This window comes from Lathamus discolor, chromosome 18 (assembly GCF_037157495.1).
Source record: "Lathamus discolor isolate bLatDis1 chromosome 18, bLatDis1.hap1, whole genome shotgun sequence".
NCBI classification, from domain to species: Eukaryota; Metazoa; Chordata; class Aves; order Psittaciformes; family Psittacidae; genus Lathamus; species Lathamus discolor.
In genome coordinates this window covers 3426927-3447247 of record NC_088901.1, presented here as the reverse complement: position 1 = coordinate 3447247, position 20321 = coordinate 3426927, and the positions used below count along the sequence as shown (strand labels likewise).

Here is a 20321-nt window from a genome sequence, read left to right as displayed (position 1 = left end):
TTTGGTTTGTCAAAGAGGGACAAAGAGATCAGATTGTTTCCTTCTTTTGCAGAAGCCTATTTAGATGAAACAAATCAAATCCAGCTAATTCTGAATTCATGCTTCTTTCTGGGGGAGGGATGCACCCTGCCACATTTGGTTTCTTTGGGGGGAAAAAAAAAGAAAAGGGATTATGTTTTTTCACCAAAACAATGCCCATTTTTGTCATGCTGAGCATTTCCAAAAGGAAAGTAAGGCATTTTCTGACAATGTGCCTGTCTTCATTCATCACAGTTGCCAACCTGAAAGCCCTCCGACAGCAAAAACGCTTACGGGAGAACAAAAGGCAAGCCCTGTTTTACACAGCGCTGAACACGGATTCTCCAGCAATGGGACTTTTGTTTGAGTAAAGGTAGGAAATGAATGCAGGGCTTGTGGCACTGCCTGTGGTCTGGGGTAGGGGACAGCCCTCCCAGAGCCCCCTCCACCTCCTCCTGGGACCGCAGCTAAAGAGGTCGCGTCTCTGACAGCCAGAAGTTCATCATTGAACAATGGAAGTAACCAGTTGAAAGAGGGGATTTAATGAGCGAAGAGAAAGGGTAGAAGGAATTCAGATGAGCAAAGAGAGGCAGGAGCAGCTGGTGTGTTCCAGCTGTTTGAGAAAGAGTGGTTTCTTTCCCCAAAACCCACCTCAGAACACACGGATATCTTTCGGACTGCAAATACATTATTTTCCCCATAAAACTCCTTCAAATAAGCAACTCTCCCTCCCCTCCCAACCAAACTCCTGCTTCTTCCCACTGGCCTAAAGCCAGGCAAGAGGGAGGAAGCAAATGAGAAGGCTCAGCAAAGAATCAAAATGTTCAGCGAATCAAACTTGGAGCTATTTTAACCCAAACAACAGCTTTCTGCTCAAATTCTCACTTTGCTTAAAAAGCTGTTCCCTGCTTAAATATACACAGAGTAGGAGAGAGAGGAGTTTTAACTGAGTTCTTTGAACCGGTTCAGTCTGTTTTCTCCTGCTGATGTCTTCCATCCAGAAAGAACTTGGAGCTAGGTGAAGAAAGCTGCGACTCCAAAGAAGGGGAAAGATCAGATGGACTTGGTTGGGTTTTGTTGTTGTTTGTCTCTATTGTGAAACAGCGAGTAAAAAACCACCTGCAACACACAATGATGCGAAGAGCTGGCAGGGTTTAGGAAGTCCTGTGTATCCCTCTGTAATCCAGTGAAAATCATTAGCGAGGGCTTGAACTTGCCCCCAGCACAGCTTTAACTCTCTTAATCATATCAAGTCCTTAAGCCTGGCTGGGAAACGTGCTTTATCGTGGGATTAAACTGGAGTCGTCCTCCATCTAGGCTAATTTTTAAAAGCACCTCTTATGAACTAATAACAAGAAGCCATTCTTAGAGCTCCATTTCGCAGCCCTTATTATATTAAGAAATATCATCGGAGTTCAAACGGCTTCAATTTTCTAATCCTGAATAACTGAAAAGATGAGGAGTGACCTTGCTTTATACGAAATCAAACGTGATGCAGTGGCGAGTTTAAATCCCAGACAGTTTACGAGCAAGCACCAAAATCACCACATTTATTAGTGAAATGAATGTCTGAAATTGCCCCAGATCCGGTAGTGGGGTGATGGAGACGTGCCCGAGTTAGACACATCAGCATGTGCCTTGCGGAGCTCATGATGAGCATCTGCCTGGTGCTCCAGGGCATGGGGCAGAGATCCCTTGACTGCTGTCTAACCCTGCAATGTAGAAGGAAGGTTGTTGCACTGAGGTGTCCCAGTTGATGTGCCAGTGTGGGCTGATGTGCCAGTGTTGGTTAATGTGACCAACCACCAGCCTGAGCTGGCTCTGTCGCTCTTGACAAGAGCTCATCTCAGCATTGTTGGTGTCCATGTGAACAAGGGTGAGGATGCGCTGTCTTATAAGATCTGTACTTCTCTCTGTGACCTGTCCAGGTCTGTAGTTACTCTTTGTGAGATGTAACACCCCTGGATTTTGTTCAGTAGCCATGAATCAAACCAGCAGTCAATCCATGGGACCCAGACACCATATCCCTGTGGACAAGTACATGTACACAGCACACTGTGAGAGGAAGGGGTTTGAATGGGCATGGCCTGACACAAGAAAGTGCTCTAAGACCCCAGGAAAAATTCCTGTTTGGTTATGCCAGTATGGATTTGCATCAGTTGGACTGCATTTCTCTCTATCAAATTCAAACTACAAATACATCAAGACAGCAGGAGGCACTGGGGTTCAGTAGCTCCATGGCAGAGCTATCACCAGGTGCCTGACTTCTAATCCAGGCTCTGTCCATAGTGCCCTGTGTCATCATTTGTATTTAGCTTGAGCTCTTCTTCCTGCTCTAGACTTTGTGTCTGATGTATTTGCATTGCAAATTGTTTGGCCAAAGCTCTGACTCTCAGGATGCATTTGTCCAGCACTTAATCCAGCAGCAACCTCAGTGTCTTATCATCCGTCGTGTGTTGTAAAGTGAGGCCCAATCTTTAATTTATAGATCTGTAGAGAGGCCCTGATGTAAGCTTCTAGGCAGTAATGGCTGTATAAATCACAGCAACAATAAGCTTATTGCCAGCAAGATTTTCCTGATACTCAGCCTGAATTTTCCTGTTCTTAATTTAATCCTGTAACTCTTCAGAACACTCCAACGACCTGCTCCAGTTAATCCTAACCCTCCTTTGGGTTTGTGGCATGCGATTTAGAGTTGTCCAGGAAACCCATAGTTCAGTCAGTGATATAATTACAGCTTCAGAATGCATTTTCATTACGTGTTTGAGCAGAGGGAAGCTGTCTAAACTCAGAATTGAAGAACTATAGAGGGTTCAGCCCTGGGCACTAAATTAAGCAGTCAGGACTCGGACTTTTCCTACATGCTTTCTCCCAGCGTATCCAAGGCTCCTGCCCCAGAGCCAGCCTTACCTCTTCCTCTTGTCCAAAAGCGCTGATACAAAACGCACCATATTTAGCAAAAGTGCTTTTTGCAAGAGGAGCAGATTTATCAAACCAGATGAATTTCCCATAACATTTCCACTTTTCAACCCTTCTCTTTCTACCAGAGAAATACACGTTTTTCCCAGCAATTCCCCCAAGTGCCACCTCATTTCTTCCCAACACCCTCCCTGCCCTGCCCTCATTACAGCCAGGTAAGCTCTGCGCAGGCACTGTCTTACATTTTCTCTTTCAATTCAGTGAGATATTGGGGGGGTTTGGGCTTAAAAATAGAAAGAAATCCCCAAAGCACTTCCATCAGCAATATCCTGCTTTGTTCTGGGCATTGCATTAGGCAGAAAAGGAGCAGAAATGGCAAAACACTATTCCCACCCTAGAAAGAGCGATGAATTACCTATATAGGTGCTTATTCAAAGTATGCCTGAGTTCTTAAGTGTTCAGTAGTTGCTTGCTCTCTCTTTATGCATTTCAAGCATCGTGCCTTGTTCCCGTGCAGTGGGAAGCAAGGGTTAGACTTGAACGTTCTACTGTAAAAATCACTTAGGCAGGAATTGAAGTTCCTTCAATATTCGGGGTTTTTTTTTCCACTAGGGAGCAACAACCACATTGTAACTGAACTGACAGTGCTTAGAATGCAATTGTCAAAATATTGTGTCAGGGATCCAGGATAAAGTGATTTCTGTGGCTGTCACTCAGCCTTTACCATCCCGAAGAGTCTGGTTGCCATTAACAAAGATATTCGACACATAAATAATGTCAAGAAATAGCTAAAGTTGGGAACAGTGAGAAGTATTAATAGCAGCAATAATGTAACCTCTGAGAAGATGTTTGGGCTGGGGAAAGAAAAAAAGATGAAGGCAAGAAAATCCAAATTGAAGAATAATGTAAAAACCAAATCTTTTGTAACAGGAAATGAATATTAATAGGTAGCAAATGCCATTAACTCTGTCCTCATATACTGCCTAATTATGTTTGTGCTGTGCAAATAATGATAACAATGCAGTGCACTCCAATTTCTGCCCATTTTTACGGTGGATAATATCATTATGAGAGCGGTAGCATTTTAGCACAATGAGGTATTTCAGGTCTGTGTTAGTAACTGAAAAGCTGATGCAAAATCAGCGCTAAAAAGGTGCTGACTGTTTCAGGACCTCACCTCAAGTCTTCCTAAACTGCTCTCCCAGTGCATTCACCTCAGTCCCCCCTCTGGCAGGTTAAAGCCATTCCCCCCTGTCCTGTCCCTACAGGCCCTTGTCCAAAGCCCCTCTCCAGGTTTCTTGTAGCCCCTTTAGGCACTGGAAGGAGTATGGCTATGGATGCTGTTAACTCTTCTCCAGTCCTGCTTTGGGGTGAGGCAAATTTTATTTAGCAAATAGTGGATCTCTTTACTGAAGGGAGCTGTGAGACACTGTTTACCCTCTCATCCATCCGTCCATCCGTCCGTCCGTCCGTCCATCCATCCATCCATCCATCCATCCATCCATCTTGTCAGCCCCTTTAGGTACTGGAGCTGCTCTTCTCCAGGCTGACCCAGCCCAGCTCTCTCAGCCTGGCTCCAGAGCAGAGCTGCTCCAGCCCTCACAGCCTCTCTATGGCCTCCTCTGGACATACTGGAGCAGGTCCAAGGCCATTGCCCTCTGTAGCTGCCAGGATGAGCTTTTGTCCCATGCAAAGCAACAACAAAACAATGTCAGGACACAGGGAGGGGTTGGCCTCTTCCTTTCCCACACATCGGCCTCCCATGTTACTTCACCTACGATGTGGTCCAATAAAGCCAACAAGATTTCCCCATCAGCTGCAGCCTGATCCTCTTTCCATCACCCCTCACCTTGGCGGCCAGTGCAATTTTGCTGCTTCCAGCCAAAGCGGTGTAATAATCGTGCAATGTGATTTAAGTAATAAAGAAATTGCTGTACATGCTGTTTGGTTTCTGGAGAGCTGGGAATAGCAAAGGCTCAAGTTGCAGACAAGTGCATTAATCTTTTCAGCTTTCCTGGAATGAAACATCAGAGGCTTTAACCTGTTCTTTATTGCTATTCCAATGCCCTGGATGGTACTTTTAAAAATAAACTCCTGAAAGACAGCAAGAGGGGAAAGGGGAAGGATCTTGAAAGCTGTTCATTAACATACAGCACAATCCTTAACCTCTGAGAAAACAGAGGGAATTAAAGCATCCTGATGTTTTGGTTAAGAGACCGTCAGTAGTTAATGTCCCGAAGCTGCTGACTCCCAGAGTCAGGGGTAAAAGAGATTGCAGCTTCTTATTTTAAGGGAAGGACTTGGATTGGACTTGCAGGACCAAAGAGTGAGACCAAGCAGCACGTGAAGGCCAAGGAACCTGTTAGATCATCTCTGGCTTGAGTCACCCATGTTTGAGGAGGGCTACCAGCAACCAAGATATTAGTTCTATATGATCTGGTGTGCATGAGCTGATGAAAGTGGCAGTTCAGTTCCCCAGAGTGGGACAAGCTCTGTTCTGGTTAGTTCTGGAGAACACAGGCATTGGTCTAAAATGACAAGCTTGCTGCTCTGCGGAGGTGGTGGCATGCAGAAGCTGGAAGTTCAGTATCTCCATCTCCTCTGCTTGTGCTCACATGGCACCATCACAAGATCAGCAAGTCCTTGGGAATTCTAGCCAGGAGGAGGGGTTTAAGGGAAGTATATCACAGGAGTTGCAATATTTCCCTTTTTTTAATGGAAAATGAAAGAATATGTGTTGGAGGGTGGTGAGAATGAGTGTTCCTGAGCTTGTTAAAATCCTGGTCTTCATCTTTCAACGGCCTCGGGTACCGATTCACACATCCATCAGCCACTCAGAACCGGGAGGTGTCGTGGCTGGCTGTAATTGCAGGGCTATGTGTTACAGCAATCACAGCACCTGATGCACCCTCATCCAACCAGGTGGAAGAATTGATGATGAGTGGGGGTTCGTCTTTGGTTTTCCAGCATCCTGGAGAGGTTTCGTAGGAGTTTGTTCCTGCCAGGTCTCAGGGCTATGTTCTGCTGTGCCATGCTGCTAGGTGAGACCCCAAGTGGGATTTATCTGCTTAGATCTGAATAAAATGCTGCCTGGCATTTCCTTGTTACTGCCTCAGGGGTTGTCTCCTTGGTAAGGAACAGAACTGGAAAGTAAAGGCCAAGTTTTTGCCTGATATCCTTAGAAAAGGAAGCCAAGAGCAGGGAAGCAGAAGGGTTGGGGCAAGCCATGAAATTTATATTCCTAAAGAAATCTCTATGGGAAGTTGTTTTCCCGTGGTTGAGATGGGGCACCTCTCTTGTTGTTAGCTCCTGATCCATGCAAATGCAAAGCGATCTGGGGTTCCGGGGGTCTCAGTGGGCACCTCAAAGCCCGAGGCTGCATCCTCAGTTTGTCTTTCCCCTGAAGCTCACAAGCAGGAGTGTGTGCGCTCGGGTACCCTGCTATGCTTGACTCATCTCAGCAATGGGAAGAGTTCAGACCTAGGCAAGATGAGGACACACAGTGTAGGAGTGCTCTGATAGCGTCAGAGACCTCCCCTGGGTGCTCCCCACACAGGTGAAAAGGCAGCTATTTGGGGTTACAGGGTTTACACTGAATCAGTGCCGCTCGTGCCTTCAGAGGGCAGCTTATCCTGTCCTAAATAGAGCCTTGAGTTAAGTTGGAGAGAATCATGCAATCAATGAGGTTGGAAAAGACCTTTAAGCTCATCAAGTCCAACCGTTCCTCAGTACTGCCAAGGCCAGCATTAACCCATGGCACTAAGGGCCTCATCTACACGAGGTGTGAACACTTCCAGGGATGGTGATTCCACCAGAATCCACCAGATGGAATGGTGACCTAGGATGAGCTAGCTACCTTCTGGAACTGTATTTCTTACGTGGACATTATGAAAGTTGAGACAGCAAAACAAAAGATAACTTTTAGCACAGATTAATACCTTGTAGTTCTGCATCACAAGTTCAGCAAGCCCGCAGGTGCAGATCTCACAGGCTTCCTACAGCAAAGCACATCCTTGAGTCTTTCTAAACTCGGCTGAAAAGAGTTAAAGAAGTTAAATCTTTGCTTTCAGTATCTCCCAGGTGAAGCTAAAGGCACCTTCGATGCTTCTTGTAATGGAGAGTGATTATGGGAAGGGAAATTTGCAACGGAATTATGGTAATTGTATCTTCTGTTCCAACTGGTATTTTGAGGAAGCAGTGTTTTAGATAATTAGTGTCATTTTGTGCAAATAGCTGAGAGAATACAGGAAGAAGCAAGGTGATTCTGCGACAGACAAGTCTTAGTGAACATCACGGGTTTGACTGCATCTACTGCAGAGTTCCCTTTAGAAGAAGGAGTGAGCTGGCACATGCCAGGCGAGGAAAGGGGAGGGTGCACCCAGCAATTCAGGTGTTCGATTTAACCAACATCTTAGTGTGCTTTTTTCCTCCCCATATTCAAAGCTGCTCAGTTTGACATTTTAGCTGCCTCGGGCCTTTTCCATCTCGAGCTCTTGTTCACATGTTCAACTGGAACAATTAAATACAATAGGCATGGCATTTGTACCGGTGGTTCTGCCCTTCCAGGGTTGAGAATAAAAGAAACAGTCTGAAAATAAAGGCAAAATAAAAGTAAAGGATTATTTTCATCTCTGAGTCTCTAGCGAGGTTTGAATTGTGTTTTCAATAAGATTCCAGTCTGAACAAATCCTCCTCTTCCTCCTTGATGCTGCCTTTCTCTGCAATGTTATTTCACACTTCTGTTCTGTAACCTTGACTTTGCAGAGGGTAAAAGTGAACCACATGGCTCAGAGGAGCCAATGGAAGTAAAGATGCAGCTTGTCCAGGACATTTTGTATTCACAAAAGGTGAAATTCAGCTTCACATAGAGAACAAATGAACTTTAGATAGACTCAAGCTGACACATCCCTGAAAGCTGTTGAGCCATGACAGGTCAAGGCGTTACCTTCCAGCAGCTGAGCTGCACAGGAGCTCTAAATCACCCCAAGTGACTTAGTGACCTCTAAGTCCCTGCTGCCTTAGCCACACGTCATGGACATAACACTTTTTCTTTGCAATGAGATGGGTAAAGAACATCCGGACAGTTTGTTTCTATGTCTGTTGCGGTAGTCCATCACCCATTAAGCCATGGGAGCACAAGGACCGTGGTTTATGGCCACAGTGACTTCTGCAGAGAAAAGGCAGGAAAAGCGGTGGAAAAATGGGTCCAGCACTTACACTGTGGTTATGGTCTGAACTTCCTGCTGGCAACGAGAAGGAACAACAAACAGGAAAAATGGCTCATCTCGCCCTTTATTGCAGGTAGAAATCAATGAGGAGGAAGTCCGTGTGGGCCATGAACCCTGTAACATTTGGCATCAGAAATGGGCCTGATGGGGTGAGGTAGTGTCACACTTACATATCTCTTTCACACACACCTAGGAAAACAAACCAGGTCTCCCCACCACCACCACCCTACCGCAGGCATTCCAGATTTTGGGAAGATATTGTTTCCAAGCATCGCTTTAATCTGGTGCAGAGAACCTGATCCTCCGGTGTCAGTACCAGCGAGCCTCTGGAATTACAGCCGTTTACTTCACCTGGGAACCTGCCTCCTCTCTGCTCTGTTGTAGTGATGTGCTCCAGGCAGTTGGTGTTGATGGGAGGTCTCCTCCAAGACATCAGTTGTCTTTGGCACTATCCCACTCATTTCAGTGGGAGTTTGTGGAAGTGGGACCTGAGGGTCTAAGTCAGAATGCAGCCCAGGAGCCATCGTCTCAAGGATTGCAAAACTGGCACTTGCTGTTCCATGCAAAAGTAAGGATTTTTCCTAGCTTTCTCAGCAGCGTGGTCATTGAAGTGCTTCAGGGTGTGCATCTCTAAGAGCTCTGTCATGCTAAGAAGAGCCTAAACCTTGCCTCTTTCTGCAGTCCATGGAGCTGGACCAACAGCTCACAGAGCCCTGCACCTTGTGAGCCCTGCAGGTATCATTCTGTCCATGTGCTCATGGTGAGACAGCCTATGGAGCCCACAACACAAGTAATGTTACGTGACATGAATGTGGGCAGAAGTGCAGAACCTCACCCCCCGAGTCTAATGGATTTAAGAGATTTCCACATCTTGTCTCAGCAAAAGTCAGACTGAAATGCCTAAACCCCATGAGCACATGTGATGTCACTGCACTCTTCTTCCATGGATGTGAGCAAAGCAATAGGGTTGAGCAGAAAGGAACCACGTATACCTTAAAAATAAAGGGAAGACCTTGATATCCCAGGACAGGCTTTCATTCCCTGGCGTGTGCCCCTGCAGTTAACAGCACACCGGCTGGCTGGAGCTCACCAAAAGAGCGATACATCTTTTAAGTCAGATATTTCTCAGGCCTGTGAGAAGTTAATTGCTACTTTCTCATAATTAGCTTCCTACAGCTCTAAAAACCAAAATGACCTGAGGGACAGTAGCAAATTCTAAGACTTTGAGTAAATAAGTGATTCCAGTTAAAGCGATCAATGAGAGGAAATGATTCATTAAATACCACTTTTGTAGCGGTTTGAGGAGCACTTGCTGGAAAAACCTGAGCAATTAGGGATGGTTGCAAACGCCTAAAGCTCTGCAGGAACCCCCTCCCCATCCACCATGGAGCACTAGGGCATCTCTGCCACACAAATGTGGGATATGAGGAAGAGGCTGGGAGTAGGAGAGAGAATCTGGTCAATGGAGCTTGCTTTAGGGTGGACAAGGGAGGCACAATGCAATGGGAAAGCTGAGCTGAAGTGGGGATAGAGAACCTGTAATGACAATGAGCAGAGTTCTCCCAACTGGCAGATGAGCTTCATTCTCAAGTTCTGATCTTCTATGCCAAATGATACTGAGGGTGCTGGCACAGGGTGCCCAGAGAAGCTGTGGCTGCCCCATCCCTGGCAGTGCTCAAGACCGGGTTGGACACAGGGGCTTGGAGCAAGCTGCTCCAGTGGAAGGGGTCCCTGCCTGCAGGGGTTGGAGCTGGATGAGCTCTAAGGTCCCTTCCAACCCAAACCGTTCTATGGGTCTAGGATTCTGTAATTTTCCGGTGTCTCAGTGACTTAGGAACTTGGCAAAGCGCAGCTCCAGAATCAGAGGGGAAATGAACAGAGCCCGAGGATGCCACGTTTCTGGTCACTTGTTTTGGCTGTGTGCCTTGATGTGAAAAACATGCATTCCAAGAATATCCTTTAATTAACTGCCTAAAGAGCTCAAAGATAACAAACAAAGGGAAAATCAGTTTCTCAAAGCTTTGTAGTGATTCCTTTTATGTGTCCTGCTCAGTGTTAACATCTGTTTGCAGAGCTATAAGGCTTCCTCCCTCAGATATGATCCCTTCTCCATACACAGCAAAGCCTCCCCTCTCTTTTCTCAGTCAATCCCTATTTCCAGCAGAGCTCCACCTTTCCACCTAAACTCCAGTCTTTTCTTTCCTGGGATCAGCTGGCAGTCGTCTGCTCCCAGGTTTAGTCTGGCCTTCCTCCAGCGAGGAAGAGGATTAATAACTGGAATGGAGATGTATCGCTTCTGCCTATGTAGTAAAGAATAAACCAGAAACTAATGGTTCTTTTCAGATAGCCTGACAGTGATTAATTGCTGTTCTCCAAATAAAAGATGCTTCAGCATCCCTGATTTATACTGGGTGCAGTAAGAGGAAACACATTGCAAGGGCTGGGAGAGGGCAGCACCCACATCCCACTGGCGCCCAGAGGCAACGTGTCAGTGGGATGAACCACTACCATTGAAGAGAAGGGAAGAGCAGAGATGGGTGAGTGCTGTGCAGCCCTCTGAGAGGGGCAGAGGGGAGGACAGGAGGGGCAGGAGGTCTCAGTCCTCTTGGTGGGAATGTAAAAGTGAGAACAGGGGGAAGGAAGCCGGGGAGGACACAGGGAGTGTTTTATGATGGCATCAGTCCTATAATAACTGTTGGCTTTATGGTTGCAGATGGGAAGAGGTAACTCTGCTTTGTGAATGGGAGAATCAGTCAGACGTTGCCACTGTCGTGTTAAGGATGTGGACTGTTTGCTTGATGCATTGAATGGTTAAGTGACGTGCAGGGATATCTAGCAGCCATCATGCAGGCAGCTGACCATCTTTCTGACTTGGGTGAGAAGCACATTAAAAAGGCTGAGGTTTTCCTTTGCGCGTGGCTTTGTAAAAGCTGTCGCACTGGGCACATAGGCTTGGAGGTCTGATCTGAAAAGGAGAAGGGCAGAACAACCCTTTGGGCAACCACTGCTGGAGCCAGAGAATATTCATAGCTAGCTAATGCGTCGAAGTAGGTTGGGCCTGTCCCTGCGGCATCCCTGGAGGAGTGAGTCTGCTGGCTAAAGCTGATGTCTGGGAGTGGAAGTGTTCGTGCAGTAGCTCATCAGTAAAGGGGATTCCTGTTTTGAATGATCACAAAAGGTTCTGAGGTCTTTAGGCTCCAATTCATCTGCCCATTCACTCTCTGTAGATAAAAGGAAGGTTTCTCCGTGCTGGAGGTGAAATGCCTGTGTGAGCAGTAGGGCGTAGTATGCTTCCTGCCATACATGGGCCTGCTGCTTAAGTATCTCTGAATGGATTCCTACTAGACTAAAGACATGTATCATTTCCTCCTTTCTCAAAGGCATCTTTGCTTTTCTGACAATCTAGTTTATAATAAAATCACCCAGATTCTCTCTTCCTCCACTGCAGGATTCTCATGATCATAGGAGATGACAAACTGGGGGGGGACAAAATCCTCCTTCGATCGTTAGAACATTCCGGGGCTCTTCCACTCACATTTGCCAAAGTCTTCCTACAAAATGTTTCTACCTTTGGAACTATTTTCTTAGACCTGAAGGTCAAAAATGCAAACCCAACAACCAACTACGCGGGGTTCAGATTTTGACTGTCGTGATTTTACTGTGTTTGGGGTGATTCATTTGATCCATCCCATGCCAGGCTCTGTACAGACAGAGATTCTGGGGGAATCCAGGAAACCAATCCTGTTTACCCATCTAAACTTCAGGGCAGGGACCACATCTCACAGGGTGTGCAGAGAGCTCCTCGTGCAGCAGGACACTGCTGGGACACGGGATGCCACAGCGCAGGTAACGTGGTGGTGATGATCCTTTCGGAGGTGGCTAAGCAAAACCTGCCAAGTGCTGATGCTGTGTCAGAGTAAAATCTGCACTAGTGCTCAGGGAGCTGCCTAATTACATCAATGTAATTACATAGGTGGACGGATAGATTTCCTCCTGGCAGGATGGGACCTTGCAGCCTTAGATGCTTCCAAAGCCTGCTCCAGGATGGATGTGCTGTAGCGCAAGAGCTGCCGCGAGGGAGCACATTCACCATTCCTTTGCCTTCCCACACTCCTGCAGCCTGCAAGGCGCTGGAGCACAAAGCTCCCCCGTTGCCCTGGGGCTTGGCTCCGAACTTCACGGTAAGGAAGCCAGGGCTTGTCCATCTCCCACAGCCCATCTGGTGTGTAGGTAGGATCAGAAATCAACGTGCAGAAATCACTGCGAGGGAGCAGACTGGGACTTCAGCCTCCACGTCTGCCTTCAAGTAAGTTCTGCATTTACTGCAGACACAGAAGGGGAGGAAGAAGCACAACCTCTCAGAGCTGTCTGCTAGCAGGGCCACAAACTGTTCCTGCTCCCATCTGCCTGAATGTCATTCTCCCACAGGAGAGCAGCAGGTACTGCACCGGCTCCTCTGATCACTCAGATAGGGCAGGTTTCCGTCACAGGCTGTTTGACAATTTGTCTTTAACATAAAGCCCTGGCACGTCACATCCCGGTTTTACTGGAAGCCTGTTACGTGGCAGCCTGAAATTCTAATTGCTCTGGCTCTTCTTAATGTAGATTCACAGTACAGGTTGTTTTCATACTATTAAAAGCAACTCCCTTTTCCTATGACCTGTGCTCTAATTTGTTCAGGTTTATTTGAGCAGGATCTGGCATTACTCTTCTTTTTAACTCCAGTCTTTTCATTCCCCATTCCTGTACCTGATCTTCCCATGTACCTGGCGCTTAACAAAACAAAACAGAAGTGATGAGCACCTCCCTGAGCAGTTCACTCCTCTTCCCAAAACAGACTCTGGCTCTGTCAATGTAAACTCTTGCTCCATGCCAAAAGGATCGTGTTGCCCTCCTGCATCTCCCAGCCCCATTCCAACCCCATTCCTTGCACCTACAACAAAGCCGTTTATAGAATCATGGAATCAGCCAGGTTGGAAAAGACCTTTAGGATCGCAAAGTCCAACCCTTACCCTAGCACTGCCAAGGCCACCACTAACCCATGGCACTGAGGCCTCGTCTCCACGGTGTGTGAGCACTTGCAGGGCCGGTGCCTGCAGCCCTGCCCTGGGCAGCCTGTTCCAATGCTGAGCACCCTCTGGGGCAGGAATTGTTCCTCAGCTCCATCTAAACCTGCCCTGGTGCAGCTTGAGGCCATTACCGTTATGGGGTTGTTCCCTTGGTTCCTTCTTCTCTCCATCTATTCTGTATTTCATGGAGACGGTGGCACTAGGGAGGCAGGAATCCCAACACGGATCAGGACTTGTGCTGCTCCTGTGCTTGGTGATGTACAATCCCAGGCCTAAAAAGACATGCCTCGATTCTGCTCCCACAGAAGGCAGTTGCTGAACCCATTAGCTCCGGTCCAGGCAAGATAAAGAGCATGATAGGGAATTTCCTGGGGACTTCAGTGTGATCTGACCTTCTAGTCTAGAAGTTTTCCACAGCACTTTGTCTTTCCTTTTTTAGCGTTCTTGAAAGAAAGGGCAGAAGAGGAAGAGTTGCAATGAAAAATCGAGGTGCCCGTCTATAATATTTTATGATCGTGAGAAGCTCTCCTGTCTTCAGATTTTTAATGTTTCCAAAAAGAAGGTGAAATAACAGCACATCTCTTCAGTGATACAGCCCAGCACAGTGGATGGTGCCCACAGCAGTTTGGGTGTGATGTGTGTTGGGGCAGGAAGATGTGCTTGGGTCTCTTGTGCTGAGGGGAGCACCACTGGCAAGAGCTATTAACCTCTGTCTTAGCCAGACATGGAGGAGAAAGGTTTCCATTGCTGCGTTACCTGTATTCCTGGGACAGGTGGTGGGATTGCTGCAGGTTAACTTGCAGGGGAAATACTGACACAGAGGAAGGGCTTTTAGAACAAGGAGTTTCTGACACATTGTCGCTTTTCCTCCATTGCAAAAAGCGGTGTCAATATTTCTCTGTATTTGACCAGCTCCTCAAGGGCAGAGCAATCCCAACTGGAATTCGAGGTTCAGGAGCTGTTTAGTCTCAGTTTCCATCCACAGACAAAAAGAGCCAAATGCTGATGGCGTGGTGGAGCGCCAGTAAAACACACTGACGCTTTGATTTTCCAACATGCCTTCCCCCCCACCCCCCAAAAAAAAGAAGGGGAAGCTTCCATTTTATTAAGATGCCATTTGCTGTGGAGAAAAGGTATTAGGAAGGAAAAGAAGCGAGCAGTGCCCACTTCATGACCTTGTTGTCCACATGAAGATGAATGACCCAAGCCTGCCGAAACCCTGATCGTACACCAGCTTCCCCTAGAGAAATGTGTTTGTGTGCTTTCACCGGGTGGACACAGAAAAGGTAGATCATGCGAAAGGCCAGCAGAGAAAGTGAGATGAAAAAGCAACAGCAGCTGCCTTCCAGTAAGTGCTCTCAGACTCACATTTTCATTAGTCCTAAATTCAATCACAGTTTAAAGGAAGCAAAAGATAAAGAGCGAGGGAGCATTTAAAGGATTCTTCCCAGGGAGAGAGGCTTGCTTTGCCCTTAAAAACCTGACTAAAAGTTACTGCTATTATTCACATTACTGCTGTGCCCAGAGGCCTCAGCCGAGATGCGATTCCCATCGTGCGGTGTGTGCGTTCGCTCAGCCCAGTGATGGGAAAGGGGGGTGGTGGGCATCTGCCCTTCATAGAGTCATAGAATCAGAATGGTTTGGGTTGGAAGGGACCTTCAGAGGTCATCTAGTCCAACCCCCTGCAATGAGCAAGGGCAGCTTCTACATGGTACAGCTGGAAATGCTGCTCTGGGAGGGGGGCTGCTGTTTTCCCAGGAGCAAAGCAAGCAGGAAGGGGTGCTGCTCCCCATTTCTTGCCACTTAAATAGATACAACTGCTAGAGGGGTTAAGTCAGCGTAATAATAGTGATAGGAATAATATGGGCATTATTATTATCATTCCCATCTTTGCAAGAGAAAGATGCTCAGAGGTGATGAGGCCTAAGTGTCTCAGGCATCCAGATTCCCACCACCACTCTCCCTGGGGATGGGGTAGTTCATTGTCTCTCTGGTTGCCCTCAACTGGGTTGGTAAAAGACCTTTAAGATCATCGATATCAACCATTCCCAGCACTGCCAAGGCCACCACTGCCCCATGGCACTGAGACCTCGGCTCCACGGTGTGTGAGCACTTGCAGGGCCAGTGCCTGCAGCCCTGCCCTGGGCAGCCTGTTCCAATGCCTGAGCACCCTCTGGGGCAGGAATTGTTCCTCAGCTCCATCTAAACCTGCCCTGGTGCAGCTTGAGGCCGGTTCCTCTTGTCCCATCCCTTGTTCCTTGGGAGCTGTGGGATGGTCAAAACACGTGCCTGCTATATCAGCCCCGCTGCCTGTTGGCATGTCTGTAGTTTCCAAGGAAACCCAGTGGCACTGAGAGCCGGATGGATGGGTAGTGTTTGACAAAGGAGTTCTGTGATGCTTCGGTTTTTAACAGCACTTGTTATTACTGCCTTGGCCTTGGCTTCTTTGAACGGGAACCGCCGCAGCTTCACACAGATAGGGCCCTCATGAGGAGTGGGAAGGTCCCAGCACTCTCACATGCCCTGGCTGCCCTTCCATTCCTGCTCTCCTCAGACGAAACCAGCTCAACCAAACAAGGGAACCATGGCATGGTTGCTGGGGCTGCTTCTCATCTAAATGAGGTTTCACCTTCAAAGGAGCATCCATGGCGGAGCGTTCATCATTCAGGAGCACTGTCGCAGGGACACACAAAGCATCCTGCCTCTGAACCTCTGGCAGCTTGCTCTGCTCACACTAGAGAGCAGCCAGAAAGATTTATTAGCCAGCTTCAAAGCCCAAATTTGCTCAGGAAACTTTTGCTGTTGCTTTATTACCAGAGAACTCTCCAGGTCAGACATCTTTATTGGGAGAGAATGGGGTTTTGGGAGTTGTTTCGTTCTACTGGTTCTAATCTAATGACATGACTAATGTCTTCCAGCCTGACAGATGTCAGTGAAAATAGATGGGGGAGGATTCGGCCACGTCTAGACTGACATTTGTCTCTAGTCTGGACCTGGTCCCTAGATAGGAAAGTGAAGACTACGCTATACTAAGTGCAGTGTGCATTCCCCTTCTCATTTCCTGCATGGAATACACAGGTCAGTCCCAGTCAGATGGGAAGGGAAGGCCAGCAAGGTGCTGGCTGATGTATTTACGTTCAATAAGTTGCCGAGACAAAGGAGACGTCCACAGTGACACCAGGAAAAACAGTAGCCGGAGTAGCATGGAAGTGGCAGAGATCTCTCAAACACATCCCAGTTTCTGTTGCAGGACACAGGTCTGAGACTGCCAGCGGTCTGAGTAGGCTGGGGTCAGTGGGATACGATGCCCGGATGTCCTTGGTTTCCACAGAAGGGAGACGGCAAGAAGACGAATCACACTTTATCTTCTAATCCTCTGATTTCCCTTGGTTCCTAATTTCCCTTCAATGTCATTTTCCAGAGTGACTTAGAAGCCCCTCTTCTACCCATTTTCAGGTGGTTTAGAAACATCGGTGGCAAAGGAATAGTTGCACATGCCGCCAGTTGCCAGCTTCTTTGGCCACTGAGACAATGGTTGTGTCAAGACCTTGGGAATCCAGCCTTGGACTCCTGTGAGGGTGCTTCAGCTCATCAGTCATTTGGAGTGTCAAAGCCCTAAAGCTGTAATGAGAAATAAGATGTTGGAGAGTCACCCAGCATCGTTAGCTTTATCTTTGTGGTTAGTGTCTGTGCCTGAACTCCAGCAGCATTTATTGGTCCCTCTTTGCATCCTCACTCCTTCTCATTGAGTCAAATGACAATATTAAATGGAAATTTATTCTGTAAACACAACCCTATTAGTCCTGAAGGCTCAGGCATGGGAACAGGCTGTAATTACAAAGGGATACCTTTGGGTGTGAGTTATCATGTCCTGAATTAGCAGATAACAGCCTTTAGCAAGATAGGTGAGCCCGTGCCCGTCCCCTAATGTTATGGATCTGAGCAAAGCTGGGTCCTCTTATCACCATTTAGGAGACAGGTTTTGCACATCTATTGCTTATCAAAGACAGCACTTTGGAGGCTGGGAGGATTAGAGGATGCTTCTCTGGAGACAGGGTTTTGTCAGATGCCTCTTGAAAATGATCCAGGAATGATGGGCTTGCAGGAAGGGTGTGATCATGGGAATCACCACGGGTATCAGCACTCCACCTAAGCTGTCACACTATCGGATGCATTCATTAGGAAGTGCAGAACCCTTTGAGCAAACTGCATTCACTGGGCTCACTCTGTTCAGTCCTGCTCAGTTTAGGGCTCTCTTTGCTCTGATAATGAAGGATCAGTATCTCCAAAAGCCTTAGTCCTCTCTGGGGCAAGGTAGCACAGCATGGCCTAAACTGAATGTCCCAGCGCCCTGTCCAGCTGGATCTTAGCAGTGCCCAGCATTAGGGAATCCACCCCTTCCCTGGGGAGGTTATTCCAGTGGATGGTTTTTCTCATTGGGAAAAATTTTCCTCTTGTGTCCAGTCAGAATCTTCCTGGGAGCAACTCGTGCCCATCACCCGTCATCTTTCCTATGGGACTTCCTGTAAACAGGGAGTCCCCGTTTTCTCTGTAGCCACCCTTTAAACACTGGAGTCTATACACTGAGGGAGCTGTTAGGAACATCACTGTCTTGACCCTCAGACTAACTCAGTCCTCTGAACACTCCCTGGACACTGTGCCTCTCAGTGATTTCACACAACTAAATAGGTCAACACTTCCTTTTCCAGGGCTGTCTGTGATCCTTCCATGTTCTCTTCCATGGAAGATCTTCCATGATCCTCCATGTTCCCATTCTCCTACTCTTTGCTCCAATGCGGTTTTCATCTTCCAGCACAAAGGAACCAACGCTTTTTAGTTGCTGTGGTTTATGCATCAACCTCCGCAGGCCTTCTTGCAGGTCCTCCATCTTTTCACCATTGTTCACTCAAGGGCTTAGATGGTGAATCTCCCCTTGCATGAGGTATCACACCTCAGGCTTTCTTCACAGCAGGTCAAATCCTGCGATAGACAAGATGAGGACTTTGGACTCAAGAAACCCCCTGGTGATGTCTGATGCTCCTCTACCACGTCAGCCAGCAGCAGCTGTGTGTCTTTGCAGCCAATATTGAGTGTGTTTTGTCTCTTCACCCCCAGCCCTGTGGGATGTTGTAACTCCAGAGAGCCGTGCCCTGGATGCTCCAGTAAGAGGCTTTCACAAGAAGTGAACGTTTCGACTCAGTATCCTGAAGTGAACGCATCTGTTGGGGAAGAGGGGCAGACGCAGACACCATGTCCTGACTTTAAATGCAATGAGTAACTTATCAGAGGCAGTAAGTGGGGATTTGAATTCAGAGATGTAATTTATCTCTAAATACACATCTTCCTATTTAGCTGCGTTTACATCCACCCATATCTCACTGGCTGCAATGTGCCTTATTATCTAGCAGTGCTTACCTTTGATGTGCTGAAAGGCTGTTTGTGCTGGTGATGAGAAAAGCAAGGTGGAAGCAGGCTTTCCAGTGCTGGAGCTTTCTGTTGCATTCTCCTTTGACTGTCTTTCATTTAATGTGTCTAATAAATGGTAGTTTACTGGAATCAAAGAATTCAAAGCTTCTGTTCTCGGTGATGAATACAAGGAATAAGAGGCTTTTATACGTTTTGAAATCTACAGAAAGACTGAGATATGGGGACAGCTTTCCTATACATGCCTCATAAGCGAGTGCTTATCCTGAGATAGATGCAGTGATCTGGGCAAGAAAAATCAACATTTCCAAGCAAGCACAGTGCTGTCACTAAAGCTGAGCCACAGTGGAAGTACTGCAGGGTCTGAGCCCATTGTGTGCTGACCTGAAAAGCTCTCTGAAAAGCAGGATGGGGTGTCTAAGACTAGCACAGATCTGACTGCTGTTTCCTGTTGATGACAGTTGGCTGTATAATTTAATGGGGTATTGACAGTCTAGCCCACACCATCCCATCTTGGTCCTTACCCTGTTGTAGTGGGATATCCAAAGCCGAGGATGGAAAGGGCATCAGAGCCACTCTGGGGACTGCAGTGATCTGGAGTCTGTCCCAGTGGTGGGAGCTGCTTAGAGTGCCCAAAGACACTGGAAACCTTCGTTTACTTTGTGCAGCTTCAGCCTGAGCTCAGCTGCATAACTCACAGCCAGTCTGGGGACAAGAAATGATCCCTTCTTCCTCCCATTTGAGATCAAAGCTCATCACACAGCTAAACAACAGAGCCGAAAGTTCGTCCTTGACATGGAGGTACGGAGACTCAGGGGTTCTATTCCCAACCTGCCTTAGGACTCTTTTCCTTTTGTCTTTGGACACATTGGTGCCATTTGCAGAGACAACCTAAAATGGTGCTGTGTACATGGAGGTCACCCAAGTGTCATCGTGCAGAACTGGTCACAGTGTGGGCAACCTGTGATGTCCCTGCTTATTGCAGGGGGTTGGACTAGATAAGCTTTGGAGGTCCCGTCCAGCCGAAACTAGTCTGTAATTCTATAGATGAATGAATAGGTGGGATTCCTGATTGAAACATGCTTTATAAACTATTTCCTGGAGAAAAACCAGGATTGGTATGCTTAAAACAAAAAGAAGGAGCTAAAGAATGAGTATTGGCTCCTTTGCAACTCCTTTTTGTGTTCCTGCACTGAGGGCTTTGTCTCTCGTACTTTCCAGTGACTCCAGATTACTGCCTCGAAGCACAAAAGCATTAACACCACAAGACTCCTTCTTAATAACTCTGCAGAATTGTTCTGCAAATGAGCAGAGATAATGTGGGTCTGACAGGTTGAGATCGGGCGGGTGATGGAGGCAGAGGCTGGGAAGGGAGATTTCTCCAATAAGTCCCAGCATCAACCTGGGAGAGCAGCTAGAAGAAGAGTAATAACTATCTTCTTCTTTTACATGTCACAAGCTATAAATATGAAGCTTCAGCCTCTTTGCATTGCAGAATGAACTGAGTCACTTATCCTGAAGCTATCTTGTTTTAAGCTTCCTCCTGCTGTAGTTACTCCGTTGCGGAGCATCCCACTGCATCACGAATGTCAGCCTTACTCCTATAGTCAAGTTTCTTTCCAGACACCATGAACACTCCTCCTCTGAACCACTCGTTTCGTTT

The 20321-nt window shown here is 47.2% G+C and overlaps 1 long non-coding RNA gene across 2 annotated transcripts in view; it reads left to right on the top strand.

Moving 5' to 3' along the window:
• The first annotated feature begins 279 nt into the window (after positions 1-279).
• Positions 280-20321, top strand: part of LOC136023422 (uncharacterized) — a 114348-nt gene continuing 94306 nt past the window's right edge. For both annotated transcript variants that reach the window (XR_010616583.1, XR_010616584.1), the window contains exon 1: positions 280-391. This is a non-coding gene — a long non-coding RNA (uncharacterized LOC136023422). The remainder of the gene's footprint in view (positions 392-20321) is intronic.